This window comes from Haliotis rufescens, unplaced genomic scaffold (genome assembly GCF_023055435.1).
Source record: "Haliotis rufescens isolate VD_foot unplaced genomic scaffold, xgHalRufe1.0.p SCAF_23, whole genome shotgun sequence".
NCBI classification, from domain to species: Eukaryota; Metazoa; Mollusca; class Gastropoda; order Lepetellida; family Haliotidae; genus Haliotis; species Haliotis rufescens.
This window is the reverse complement of record NW_025963924.1, coordinates 4,625,394-4,641,101: the sequence shown is the minus strand read 5'-3', so window position 1 is coordinate 4,641,101 and position 15,708 is coordinate 4,625,394. Positions and strand designations below refer to the sequence as shown.

General features: G+C 40.6%; 1 long non-coding RNA gene across 3 annotated transcripts; it reads right to left on the bottom strand.

Annotated features, from left to right (window-relative positions):
• Window positions 1–12,170: 12,170 nt before the first annotated feature.
• On the bottom strand, window positions 12,171–15,672 carry LOC124144360. 3 transcript variants are annotated; one of them, XR_007222764.1, is made up of 4 exons: window positions 15,180–15,672; window positions 13,072–13,128; window positions 12,430–12,688; window positions 12,171–12,223 (listed from the first exon to the last, which is right to left on the bottom strand). It is a non-coding gene; the product is annotated as an uncharacterized LOC124144360 (long non-coding RNA). The 3 variants fall into 3 exon arrangements; XR_007222763.1 differs by lacking the exon at window positions 15,180–15,672 and adding an exon at window positions 14,977–15,116; XR_006862400.2 differs by lacking the exon at window positions 15,180–15,672 and adding an exon at window positions 14,628–14,735.
• Between the last annotated feature and the right edge of the window lie 36 nt (window positions 15,673–15,708).

The window sequence follows — 15,708 nt, the reverse complement described above, 5'->3', positions numbered from 1 at the left end:
TCGTTTAGTGGGGGCACGGGTGGCCCAGTCGTCTAAGACCCCGCGATTAGCTGTGCAGAGTTACGTCCCTTGGGCACGCCAGAAACCTATGATTGTGGGTTCGAATCCCGGTTCGCCCCAATTATGTTTCTAGGTTTGTCAGCACCATACCCGTGCTCGTGGGTTTCACCGAAGTGGTAAACGTCTGAGACCTGCATCACTTCGGGCTTTCCTCCCACATTAAGCTGACACGCCGTGATATAACTGGTATAGTGTTAAAAGCGGCGTTAAACCCAACTCACTCACTCATTCACTCGTTAAGTTAATGGCGTCAGTACTCTGGGTTCCTGTGAGGATCCGGGGAAGAATGGGCTCCACGTCTCGGGTGGTTGAGCTCGGTGCCGTGCTGATTCCCTGGCATCGTGCCTTAAAGATGTGGATCGTTGCTCAAGGTTCTACTCACGGGTCCCACTTTACAGACTTTACATTATTTACAGACTCGTGATACAGCTGAATAATTGTTGAATGTGGCGTTAAACAATATCCACCCCACTTAACTTCAACACCTTTGGACGATTCATTTTTATATCGCTGTCACATATGAAAACAAGACAGGCTGTCGTTATATGACTGAATTATTGTTGAATGCGGCGTTAAACAAAATTCATCCTACCAAACGTCAATACCTCTGGACGATTCATATTTGTATCGCTACCACCAGAAAATGATATATGAAAACAAGACAGGTTGTCGTGATATGACTGAATTATTGTTGAATGCGGCGTTAAACGACATTCACCCTACCTAACGTCAATACCTTAGGACGATTCGTATTTATATCGCTGTCACAAGAAATGAATCTCAATGAAAGCAAATATGCTTGGCTCACGAGTCACTGTAAAATAAAAATGAAGTCACCAGGTGTTCAAGCCTATAGGAAGAAAAGCAACTTTTTAAAGCCAGGTTCTTCAAAAGGTGCCACTTCGTCGGCATTGATGCTGTCTTTTAAGAACTGATTACGACCAGCCTGCCACCTCAAGATCCCTCCAACAAACACTAACATTCCGTTGGCCCCCTTCACAAGCAAAAGCCTGACTTTCCTCTGTTAGACTGTGTTAAGTAGGGCAATATAACGGTATGTTCCCAGTAGCGACCTATTTAACGCAAGTCTTCACGTGTACAGGGTTGTATAACAGTAGGTGGTGCACAGTGTCATCGGGCAACAGCTGCTCTGGGGTACACAACAAGATAGTATGGCACGTACTTGCAGTTACCGTCTAGAGCAGCTCGTTAACGGCACTTCTCTACAAAATCCATACCTTGATGTAGGTCCTGGGATTTCATCTGAAGCTATTGTTCCTCAAAGAACTATGCTATGTGGTCTTGTTACAATTTTGAGTCCAGGTCTAGGAGCTGCAATAATTACCACGTGAGCCTTAAAGGGGACAAACTAGAGCTGATTGGCAATCCCAACAAATTTTATTTAAGCCCTTAAGAGTTTCTCATGGACAGTTCATCCGAAGTTGTTAGGGAAGTTTCTTAGGGACTGCTCTTGTGGTCCAACTTTCCAGTCCTGGACCTGGCGTTGTAACGAGATAGTGAGTGAGTGAGTATGGTTTTACGCCGCTTTTAGCAATATTCCAGCAATATCACGGCGGGGGACACCAGAAATGGGCTTCACACAATGTACCCATGTCGGTAATCGAACCCGGGTCTTCGGCGTGACGAGCGAACGCTTTAACCACTAGGCTACCCCTGTAACGAGATAATTACAGCTACGAGAAACATTTCCATAATCATAAAAATCTCTGCTAAAAGCAGAGTCCATTGTACGATTCCGACTTTATCATAAGCGTTTTATGGATCACTATCAAATATTATGTTCGTCTGAAGGTGGGTGTATCCTGCTTCACCAGTGAATCCCGTCACAAACACATGTAAAGGCAAGTCAATTGTTTACCTGAACAAACACGGGCACCTATGAAACATTATGGTATAAGTCAAAGTAGGTAATTGCATCGGACATAATTTTGGTCACTAAGGCATTGAATTTGGAAAAGTCCTAAATATGCCTGCCAAGCTTTGCCGAGGCCTTGAATGTTGTAACCTTGATCTTTTGAGCAAGAATCGTATGATGCTCTTTGAAATCTCCGTAGAAAGAGAATCTTACTTCAAACCATGGTACAAGTTAATACAGGGAACATTTTGCATCAGTTATCATATTTGTCACTATATAAGTCCTTTGTTTCGATGAATATTTGTCAAGTATGTTGCTCCAGCAATGGCTAACGTTTTTCAGAATAATACACTGATATGACAGAATAATACTGTGAGAAAAATGTAAGGGAAAATAAAGAAATCGGAGGACAATAGCAGACAATCTAGTGATTGATGTTATGAGCAACGCCGTCGGGGTATTTTGACAGGCAGTGAAGCAAGACCTCCGTCATATAGCTGGAATGTTGCTGAGTGCGGCGTTAAACAACAAAGAAAACCTTGTACATGTACATACCATATCAATAATGGTTTATTCCGATCGTCAAGGAAGCGTTCACGTTTCGTTATTTTCTATTTTGAGCATAGCTTTGCCAGGAAAAGTTTATTGCGAAATCATAACTCTTTCACATTTCATTCCAAATCACCCAACACCACCAAGATTCCTACACCAAAATACACCAGACAGTTTAATGAACCTCGAAGACGCATCATGTGATATGTGTAAAGAATCCAATCCAATAGCAACAAAAAGACGGTGGTTCTACACGGAGATTGAAGTATCAGACAACAGATCTGTGGAAATATGAAGCAATTTCTATGGTGACCATACACACGGTAAAGCAACTCCAATCCATGATAATAAATACATATATTTCAGGTCGGACAAATTCTTCTGACAAATCCAATAACCGGAAAGGACTTGGTGTTCCTGTTTCGTTCTGACAGCCAGGTTATTAGATCCACTGACACACGTGACTCATCATGTCGCTTATTAATGTCGACTTGGCAGAGAAGCGTTATTTAAGCCCAATCCCTGCCGGCATCGTCTAGCAGAGTCTCTGGCTGATCCAATACCAAGCTCCCTTTTCTGCCCGCATCAGCAGCACATCCATATGAATATAGACCATCGTCCATTTGGAGCTCTCGTTGACAGCCTTCTAATGTTACCAGGATCCATGGAGTGGATATAATATGTAATAAATCAGTTTGGGAAGAGACGGCAGACATATTATCTAATATAACTTGTTTCCCAAGTTTTGGGACGTTTTGCGAGTGACAAATGTGGAGTATATTGAATTGTTTTTCTGGCATTTGTCATTAGTTTCAATCATATGTACATTAGGAAAACATGAGTCCTCATCTTCATTATGTGTTCTGGGGATGTGGTGATGCATCATGGCGTAATGGATGGAAAATGAACATGGTGAACAAAATTACATACTGCGGTCCTGTTTTAGTGATATTTATGAATGTGTGAGTATGTTAAAATTGCATTAGTAGTCCGCGGGGTAAGACTCGATACATTTACCGTATTCGACGTAATAAGCGCCCCGTCCTAATAAGCGCCCGTGCTAATAAACTAAGCGGCAAAAGAAAGTATAGGTTGGCAATTTGTAATTTTCCTAAAAACAGCGATAACTAGTGGAAAGTGGGCATTGGGAATATGACTGCTCAGAACAGGTACCAAAAAACACCTCACCCGAACGCGCCACCTTTGACGGCGCTCGTGCGGTGACAAAAAAATGGTGAAACAGGTTTCCCGCCTATGAAATAAACTGCACGTGCATGTTAGCTGTATAAATGCGTTCGTCTGCAGGGTATAACCACACGTGATGAAAGCACACAAAAGATATGCCACGACTGTCACAGGAGCAGAGAGAGAGAGCCATCGGTATGGCCGAAATGGGGGCAACACAGGTCCAAATTGCCAAAAGGTTTGGTTGTACACCATTGACAGTAGCCAGGCTGATTCAACGGTACAGGCAGACAGGGAGGACACAGGACAGGCCTAGAACCGGACGACCCCGAGTGACAACACCACGGTCAGATACGGCTCATTCGCCTGCGAAACAGAGTGGTAACGGCGACGGCGACGGCAGCAACAGCGTTGGGACATCCCATTAGCCAATGTACAGTATTACGACGACTTCGTGCTGCTGGAATCCGAGCGTATCGTCCTTTCCCAGGAATGGTACTGACTGCTCAACATCGACGCCTGAGACTGCGGTGGTCGAGGCAGGTTCGACGCTGGCAAGTAAGAAATTGGCGTCGAGTGCTGTTTACTGATGAAAGTCGGTTTAACTTGTTTCGAAATGACGACAGTGAACGAGTTTATCGACGCAGAGGGGAACGTTTGGCTCCGGCGTGTATTCAAGAGGTCCATCCATTCGGCGGGGGAGGTGTCATGGTGTGGGGCGGTATTTGTGGAGATCAGAAGACTGATTTAGTGATTATACAGGGAAACCTGAACGCTGTGCAGTACAGAGGCCAAGTTGTGCTTCCGTTCTTACAAAACCAACTGCAGGGGACATTGTTTCAACATGACAATGCCAGGCCCCATACTGCAAGACTGACTCGGAACTTTCTAAACCAGCAGAACGTTGACGTTTTGCCCTGGCCTGCCCACTCACCCGATATGAATCCTATTGAACATATGTGGGACCATCTTGACAGACAGATTAGAGCACGCCGTCAGCCTCCCGTCAACAGACAAGAATTGCAGCAGGCCCTGAGAGACGAGTGGCAACGGATTCCAGTCCACGTCATCAGAAGACTGGCGTCATCGATGAGGCGGCGTATCACAGCATGCACTGAGGCAGCTGGAGGTCATACACGCTATTGAAGGCAACTATGTCGACAGTGAACTTGTAGTGTGTCTAACAATTGTTTGGTGACATTTCAGACAACTTTTGAAAATGAAATTTCTTACCCCACCATTGTTTACCTTAAGCTTACATTACCTGTGATTGCACAATTTCATTCAAACTGTGGTTGATCAATCATTTACCCCTCCCTAGATTATATTATAATTCACAACAAAAATTCTTCTTGTTATTTTTTTATCGATCATGGAACTCGACCTATACTTTCTTTTGCCGCCCAGTTTATATTGGCTAGTGAACATTCCCAATTAACATCCCTTCCAATTGATCACTGTACACATGTATTTATTCGTGTATAATACGCACTCGTGTGTTATGTGCACCCTTAATTATGGGCAATTAAATTCTGGAAAATATATCTGTCGTGTATAATACTTTTCTTCTGTATAATTTCAGGCTGTCAGCATAAACCACAAAATTTACGATCTTGTCAACTCTCTTTTCTTTTCTCACCAAATTTATATTAACACAATCTAGTGACAAAATTTAGTTACATGTTAGGACATTAGCTGTTAATATGGGAGCAGATATACATGTACTTCAGGACTTTAAATGGGTTCATCGGCAATATATCTTGCAAGGTTATAAAGGAATTTATATCATGATTTCAGCAAACTGACAGATAAATATACCATGATATACGATGTTTGTATCATGATTGTTTCCATGAGGACATAAGACATTTATATCACGCTTCTTTCCGAGAGGACATAAGACATTTATATCATGACTGTTTCCATGAGGACATAAGACATTTATATCACGATTCTTTCCGAGAGGACATAAGACATTTATATCATGATTGTTTCCATGAGGACATAAGACATTTATATCATGAGTGTTTCCATGAGGACATAAGAAATTTATATCATGATTGTTTCCATGAGGATATAAGACATTTATATCATGATTTTTTTCCATGAGGACATAAGACATATATGGGAACATCTCATTATATCATGATTGCATCCATTGGAACATGACATTTATATCATAATTGCTTCCTACGGGACATGACATATATATCAAGATTCCTTCCATGAGGACATGAGGACATAAGACATTTATATCATGAGTGTTTCCATGAGGACATAAGACATTTATATCATGATTGTTTCCATGAGGATATAAGACATTTATATCATGATTTTTTTCCATGAGGACATAAAACATATATGGGAACATCTCATTACATCATGATTGCATCCATGGGAACATGACATTTATATCATAATTGCTTCCTACGGGACATGACATATATATCAAGATTCCTTCCATGAGGACATGAGACGTTTATATCATGATTGCTTCCATGAGGACATAAGACATTTATATCATGATTGCTTCCATAAGGACATAAAACATATATATCATGATTGCTTACATGGGGACATAAAACATTTATACCATGATTGCTTCCATGGGGACATAGACATTTTTATCAGAAATAATTGCATGATGCATGTCCATGTATATAGAGGTTATAAGACCTGTGAAGATTCCGGGGTAGAATAGGTCTTCAGCAACCTATGCATGCCGTAAAAGGCGACTATGCTTGTCGAAAAAGGCGACTAACGGGATCGGGCGGTCAGGCTCGCTGACTTGGATGATGTATGTCATCGATCCCAATTGCGTGGATCGATGCTCATGGTGTCAATCCCTGTTTTCTGGTCCGGACTCGATTATTTTACAGACCGCCGTCATATAGCTGGAATATTGCTGAGTGCGGCATTAAACAACACACAAACAAACAAACAAGAGGTTATAACGCGAGTGCGTTTGGGGATAGTAATTTGTTGTATTAGTAATAAACATTGTATTTAGCTAGCCTTGGCGCGGTAAATATATAGTATTCATATTTCTATTACAGCACCAAGTACACAAAGAATTATTTCAACATTCCTTTAATCAGAAGAATTTCTAAATTTTAACTACAAAAACGCATTTGAACAGCATTAAGAAAACGATTGAACTAAACGAGTAAACAACCTTTATCATTTATATTACATAATTACATAACATCATATGCAGAAAGATGAAAGAACGCTCCAATACTATGCAGTAATTACATCTTATAATCCAGTTTTATCAAGTATGAAATGGAACCGATTGGTGAGACCCAACCAGTTAATTCCAGCTTCAGTAAAAATGAGACACATTTACGCCTGAAACTGAAACACATTTACGCCTGAAACTGAAACACATTTACGACTGAAACTCACCGCATGCTAATTACATGTATGCCCTTAGCATACAGCGACTACAAATTACACAATATCCTTTTAACCTGAATATAATGATATAATTTTTAAAAGGTATTAGACCATTAGCGTACCCAACACTCATTTACACAACACAATTATTTGCACTCTCGTTCGTTTTCAAACGATTCGATCAAAACAAATTCAAACAGAACTCCAACGAGGGTTTTACAATAATAGTACAAACGCCCTCGACCCCGGGGCAGCGACCTGCTACATTAACCCCAACCACAACCACAACCCCCACCATCACCACCACCCCTCCCGTCTGTGATCCTACGTGTGTCGGGCCTAGATATGCAGCATGTACACTGACTGGTGGATACGTTGAAGCCTCTACATCAAGACACGGTGGTGCTAGCACAAAGCAAATACAAAGGTTAATGGACTGTTTGCATACAAAGTATGCTGTCAACAGCACTTGGTGTGGGCTGGGGCCTGGGGTATCCCAATAGTAGAGGAGACATTGCTGGTTGGACTGTAAATGAACTCTCTTCATCACTTGAAAGATGTTATAAAATGATGTATTGTAGCCGAATGGAACGGTGTGGATGCTTGAACTGTTTGTATTGGGGAATCACAGTGTTTGTCATTTTGTTTGTCATTGTAAATGTACTTTTCCTCATCACTTGAAAGATGTGTAAACAATGACATCATATTCTCTGAATTGTGATTGTGTTTGTCAATGTCTTTATGTCATGTTGTCATCAATGAACTTTAAGGGGAAATGGGTTTGGTATGTTTGTCTTATCTTGTGTATGTCTGTTGTCTGTGTGTGTTTGGGAGATTCTCGGATGCTTGGTAATGTCATCTCTCTCTCTCTCTCTCTCTCTCTCTCTCTCTCTCTCTCTCTCTCTCTCTCTCTCTCTCTCTCAATGCAGGGTCCACATCCACATCAAAATTGTTTGTTGTTAAACGCCGCACTCACCAATATTCCAGCTTTGTGACGGCGATCTATCAATAATCGAGTTTGGACCAGACAATCCAGTGATTGACATTATGAGCATCGATCCACGTAATTGGGATACGATGACGTGCAGCAATTAAGTCAGCGAGCCTGATCATACGATCCCGTCAGTGACCTCTTACGACAAGCATGAATTTCTGAAGACCCATTTTAACCCTGATCTTCACGTCTCGACTGAAATAATTACACGACCTTGTCACATTCCATTATAATACATGTCCTGTCTATTTTTCATGTTTTACAAATTAACTTTGGCAACCATTACCATTGTGAACCGACAAGATGGTTTACAAGGGACAAACATTGTGCTTGCCAAACCCTATACGAAGAAGCCGATGTCAGCACATTCCCTTCAATTTAAAAAGGATTCATTGCCCCTGAAAGCTCTCATCCTTCTCTGAACTCAAGTCCAAACTAAAATCTTGTGTCGCATATCTGGCCTAGGGATAATCAGAGCGAGGTTAAGACACAACAATGTTGGCAACAATTAAAAGAAACTTACCTTGCTTGGATTTAAACAGCTGAGAGGTACAATCCAATCCGAGCGCCATCTAATTTCACCAGCGCCTTTTCCACAACGCACCCATTAATATTTTAACTATTTTTCACAAGCACAAACATGCCAGCCCTTGGCAAGGCAAGGTGTTTTTTTTCCTTTCAGCTAAAAGTCCGTTTTTTTACAACAACTCCCATACGCTTCTCACTTGACAATGACCGTCAAGGATTCCGTATTCGGGCTCAGTCCGGGTTTTCGATCTTTCTACAAACTTTGCCTGTAAACTTTCAAATAATCGCTTCCCAATGCCTGTTCGGTGGTATTGCCGGTAAACAGTATTAGCAAGAGTGGAAGAGGGACGCTTGGTGCAGACAAATAATTTGTTGACATGAGATCGAGCAAGCAGCCTATCGAGCGTCACCGACACCCGCCATGTCAACGACGAACAATCAGCTGTGTGCTAAAATCTGAAATTTATTTCTTTACGAGTCACTTTTTGCAACAAGCCATTGGGGAGGAGGATCATAGCATCGAACAGATGACACGAGATTATGTTTTCAAGCTTCACGTGCAAATAGAGAATTCTATAAACAATTTTATTTTTCTTAAGTGTTAACCCGTTTAAACCATTTATGAACAAGCTGTTATTAGGTTAATTAGTTAATACACTTCTACATAGGGTTCGAGAAATACGCTGGTCCAGTGGACAAATGCAAGTTAATATATAGAGAATCTCACCCTCGAACTTTTGATATCAAATAAATCAACACGAGTTGATAAAAGTGGAAAAATTCCGAGGCTTGCCGAGGATTTCTGCCACTTTTATCAACGAGTGTTGATATGTTTGATATCAAAAGACACGAGGGTGAGATTTTATTTATCATCCAACATCATTCTTTCAACTTTTTCAATTTGTGGATAGTAATTAGCAGTGTCTTCAGTGTAAAAAGTACTGCAAACAGCTTCAGTAGCAGAGCCATTAGTGATGTCATTTGATTGTGACGTCATGGTAACCAGTGACGTCACAATGGTCTGCAAAGCATTGTGATGTACTTTCATTGCAGCGATATCTACAGTGTAGATATCTCTTGATCTCATCCAAGCGATATCTCCTGTGGGAGCTAGTTTTGGATGATAAAATAGGACAAGTCACTTTTAAATTGAAGTGGTCATCAAGCCAGCGGAAGCAAGAAATGTCAATCTCATTAAATTGAGGGGCAGTGCGGTAGCCTTGTGATTAACAGGATCGCTCGTCACCCTGAAGGCCCGGTTCGATTAACCACGTGGGTACAATGTGTGAAGCCCATTTCTAGTTCCTTCGCCGTGATATTGCTGGAATATTTATAAACGCGGCGTAAAACCATACTCACTCACGCATTAATTTGAGACAAGATAGAGTAACAACTGCATATAAAGATGTGACATCAGAGACCATATAGTCTATTATATGGTCTCTGGTGACATCATAAAGAAAATGTTGAAAACAATATTTTACAGTATGAGTAACGTGTGAGTTAGTTGAGTTGGTATGGTTTTACGCCGCTTTCAGCAATATTCCAGCAATATCACGGCGGGGGACACCAGAAATGGGCTTCACACATTGTACCCATGTCGGGAATCGAACCCGGGTCTTCGGCGTGACGAGCGAACGCTTTAATCACTAGGCTACCCGACCGCCCCAGTAACGTGTGAAATGGCGGTGTGTACTGGAGGTTACGTGCTCAATGGGCCGCGAAACCAAGTGTTCACAAGTGACAGATCAGAGTCGTAGTGTTTGTGTGACAATATTTATCAATTATTGGCCATTCACGAGGGCAATATCATGTTTTATGGATCCAAGAAACTGATATTGTCACAGGCCCACGTTCGAGGTCAGTTTCTTCGGTCGATAAAACATGATATTGCCGCGATTGGTGGTCAAAAATTGTTGTTTTACATGATATAAAGAACATGAGTGTTTCAATTTGAGCTTTTATTAACCAACAAATTCAACAATGATTGAATTAGATGTCGCCGGAAGTGACTGATAGTTCGCAACAAGCCATGCGTTTAATACACTCTCGCTGATTGGCTGAAAATACAGCTCTCCTTAGAGTCCATTGGCTTAATCACGCAGTTCAATACCTCTCTTGATTGCTGCACGGCAGGGGGGTCTCAGCGTAATACCGTGTTTTAAAGGTCATGTGACCCTTTCTCAACCAATGAAAATACAGATTTGTGAAAGTAGTACTAGTATGCAAATAGTTACTATTGACGAGGTCAGTATGCGAAAACAAGGACCCGGGGCCCCTGAAGTGGTCTGACCGGACGAAGCCACAGGCCACACTCATTCTGTAGTCATCCGATACCGAAATACACATTTAAGTTTATGAAGCCTTTAAACAGTAAGTTATTTCATTTCAGTAACTTTGCTGCGAACCATGAAATGTCAGTACAAGACGCCATCTCGTTTTCAAGCAGACGAGTCAATATTCATCACGTGACAGGTCAATACTGATCATGTGAAGAGTAAATATTCGAGGTCATTGTCAGCCACATAATTTGGGGGTCTACACTGAAATGTAATGTTTCGTCACGTGATGCTGATAAACCAATGGACCTGCAAGATTCTTGATAGACTTATAACAAAACTAACATTACGGTCGCCATCATGTCCGTAGCGGGCGGGTGGCCGACTTGTACGGGTTTTTACAAGACGGCGATTAATCAGTCAGATATCTAGATTTTATTACGGGTAATTGTCCTTCTTAAGCACGTGTATAGAAACTAGTCTTCGGAACCACATATTTTCTGCGACACTGATTCTGTTGTATTTGTCAAACCCTGCCACAGGCAACGGTAATAAATCACGATTTTAGTAATCATATTGATAGTATGACTTAGTTTTGTTTGTTTTTTATAAATTTTTATTCAGTCATATACACAGAATACATATTCACACGGAAAGCAATACAGCTTTATGAATACAGGTACTTCTCAAAAGGATATAAGGCAGGGCGGGACAACTTAGGAATGGCCAGGAGTCCGAACTTGACCACACAGAAGGAAGCGAGCTACAAAAACATGTTTTATATCATTGGAAAGCTCTCGAGGAGTCGAATCCAAATAATGTGTGTCCCAGTGTGTTCACATGTTCATAAGCTCAAAAATTGGCTCAGAAAATGCATTACTGCAGAAATTTCTGGCCGAATTTTTTTTTTCTGCAGAAATTTCTGGCAGTATTTTTTTTTTCTACAGAAATTTCTGGCCGAATTTTTTTTTTTCTACAGAAATTTCTGGCCGAATTTTTTTCTGCAGTAATATTTAGCAGAATTATTTTAATTCAGGAGAAATAAGATTCAATCATTGGATAGTTTGAATTGAATTCAGCAATTGAAGATATTTATCTTGGTATTATATTTACCAAATTTATTTCTTTGTGCACATCTCATCTTATATATGTATATATATATACAATTCTAAATACACAGCTTTACTAAGAAACAAAAACATACAAAGTACAAAACTCCTGCAATGCAATCCTCGGCAATATCTCAGCCACATAGCTTAGACAAAAAATATGTTCATTTCAGCAAAACTTGCTGCTCCTTCTTTATTGTTCTGATACTGACGCTTGTCTTCGGTGCTTTGTCAGAGTGATCTGAAAGTAAAGAAAAAAAATGTAAAGAATATGAGAACATAATTAAAATCACAGTGCATCTATACAATAAAAGCAAAAATAGTAACCTCATGAAGTTGGGTTGTTTCTCTGCCCACATTACACATATTCTAAGTAACGCTGACTAACCCTAATATTACACATCACAATACATATTTCAAAAGAAATGCAATATTTATTGAAATTACCTTTGATTGTTTTTGCAGTTTTTCATTGTTCTTCTCTATTGCCTCTTGAACTTTAGTTGGGAGGGTTGTCGCTTCCCTTGGGGCAGGCATGAAGGGCTTGAAGTCTGATAGCTTGGTGGTGGGTGTCCGGATGTCCCCAATCTTGAAGGAGGGCATCGCGGGTTGTTGCAGGCTTCTGTCTAAGTTCCCTTGCACTAAACACTTAACAGTTGATCCAAATCTTCATGCGTGTGCCCCACCATGAGAAAGAAAGTTTCACCTGAAAATGGTATTTACATCAGTATTATCACTATGAAAACAAATCAAATTGTACGAAACTTGTTTATTTTTACAGAATATTGATTTGAATATTGAGAGAAAAATCAATCTTGTGCATTTAAAAAGTTTCAACATTGTGTGCAGATTCTTTTATACTTAGGATGAGCAACTGGACATGAAATACTTGCTTCAAAACAATTGTAATGTGGTTTAAAACAATTTACATAAATTATAAAAATATTAACCACATGTGACTTCAGCATTTACTTTGAATTGTATAGTATAGCCTCAAGGAATAAATATGCTATACATGATATTGTATGTGGAGTCATATACCAATAATTTCATTGATAACTATCTTCATGATAGCACTAAAAGTGATACCTTGGATTGCAGCGTCCACTTTTGACTGGCCGACAAAGTCTTGCAGCTTTACTGGTCCTGGAAATGTCAAATAAATATTTGAACAATACATAAATTGCAACTTTAATGTAATTGGATAGTCATACAAATATAACAATTGCCAATTTCCATTCTCAAAAATCCACAATTCCTCCAAAATTAGACAAGCCTACCAGACAAAGATTGAATTTATTCAACAGGCCCGTACCAAGCATTTAGCTAAGACAAAGATAAATTTCTATCCTTCTAAACGTGTGTTACAATTATAATGTACAAACAAATGTCTTGACATACATGGCACGATCCCATTACATCCTTTACTAATAATATTGGACAAACTACAATAACGTAACCCATATATGTGCACTGTGGATACTAAGCTCCACTGGTTTCTAAATAAGAATCTACATAACTCCCTACCAATAGGATATGTAGACAGTAATATATGTTTTGGTTTGGTTTGTTGTTTACTGCCGCATTCAGCAATATTCCACCTATATGACAGCGGTCTGTAATTAATCGAATCTGGACCAGACATTTCAGAGATTCATATCATGAGCATCAATGCAGGTCAGCGAGCCTGACCACGCAATAGTGTTAGTCGCCTCTTAAGACAAGCATAGAATTCACTGGAAACTGGAAAGGAAATATCACAAAAAGACATGGTGTGCTTGGATACCAATTACACAATAATGACCCATTAAATCGGGATTAGTGAACTTTACCGGGCGCACTTCGCCGACTCACCGGCTCTGCTAATTAATGCGTTAATTAGCCGACGCTCTACCACTGGACCACAGGCGCTATCACATGTAATCAGTGCTCGTTTAACAGGTCATTAGAATCACCATTGACATGCATGTGTAATTGAGTAAACAATGAATTGCGCATGCGTGTGACGTCACGGCCCGCTCTCCCATTCATCTTTTCTTGAAACCACACCCGCAATTGTTTATGTCAACAACCAATGGGATTAACTGAATTAACGCTTGAAAAAGTAAGAATTTATGGCTAACCCTTGCCCAAAGCCAGCTAACCCTAATGACCGAAAAACGGGTGTTGGATCGTAAAGACGTGTAAGTTTCCCTAAGACCTAGAACGGGTGTTTGATCGTAAAGATGTGTAAGTTTCCCTAAGACCGAGAACGGGTGTTTGATTGTAAAGATGTGTAAGTTTCCCTAAGACCGAAAACGGGTGTTGGATCGTGAAGCGAGAGTCACCAGAGCGTGAGGCACGGTAACGGTATAACGAGACAGCGTGGCACTATAGCGCGGTAATTGAGCGGATGGTAGAGCTCGGGCTGCGCCCGGTAAACTGCATTGTTGCCCAGAAATTCGAGAAAAAAATTCGCGAAATTCGATGTCGACATGTCCTCTCAAAACGAAGAAAGGGTTCTATCACTAGGTCCACGCGAGAGTATGTCTCGTAAACTTGCCTAGCCCTACGCCTACTGTTAGCACCACCAAGTAGACCGAGCCACCCACCAACTCGCACCCTAATTAAGTCATGGCCCTGTGGGTAACGAGGGCAACACTTACCTGGTATACTACGTACGTAACACCAATATAATGCCACGCGAAGCCATATATATATATAAAGGCTACACAATCCGCGTATGTTCGCAGAGCCCTGGCTCTTCCTTTCCTAGCTCATGTTGACATTTTGATAAAAAAAAAACATGCACCGTGCTTTGATTCCGAAACGAAATTTAAATTGGCAACACAGTCGGTGGTGGTAAAAAAACCCAGCGCAACGAAGCCGATGGAGTACCTCACCCCTACATTCGCCGTACCAGTTTATTTTCGCGTTCGTAGCTCAACTCTACCTAATAGTGCCGATACAATAAATGAACTATAGTTAACGACATTGCACATAAGCATTACTTACCAATTTCAGTGTTTTTCCTTTTTGGCAGATTTCTTGAAGAAAGATGTCTGCCTTGACTGTTGATGACGTTGGTAAGATCTGTAATAGGGTAGCAACATGTTCAGTGAATATGTTCATAAAGAAACCATGATCCAAACAGAAGGCAAAAGTTCTTCAAGATATATACAGTGTTTGGTGTACAAAAATAGAATAAAATGCCTTACCCATGTCAACGTTGTTGAAGCAGAGCTGGTGAACCCTCCTCAAGGCATCCAGAGCTTCTCACTGCGACCAGAACTTGGGTTTTCGATGTGATTTACCGACTTGTTGAATAGTTATCGTTTGATCGTCTGACAGAACGTTCTCGACGATTTAACGATATTTAACGATACCTGATTAGGGTTAAATCTATATATACCATTTTTATGGTCGGGCGTCCACGGCTGATTGGTATATCAAATCAAACACAAGGGTGTATATCATGCCCCTGAGTGTTCACGCCTCACTGGGTGGTCACGTAATAAGGTGTGGCACCAGCATCTCGGGTTACAATTTGATATTAATTCAAGTACTCCACTGATAATGTACATAGGTAGTTAACTTAATTACATTCAGTTTTGTCCGACAAGGAGCGAGTTTACTTTTTTTTAGACACAGACTTTGTAACAGGCTCTTCCCCTGGAAACACATATATTGTAAATAAATATTTTGCCGTTTCCATCAACTATATCACGTGATGTTCTATAACTGTTG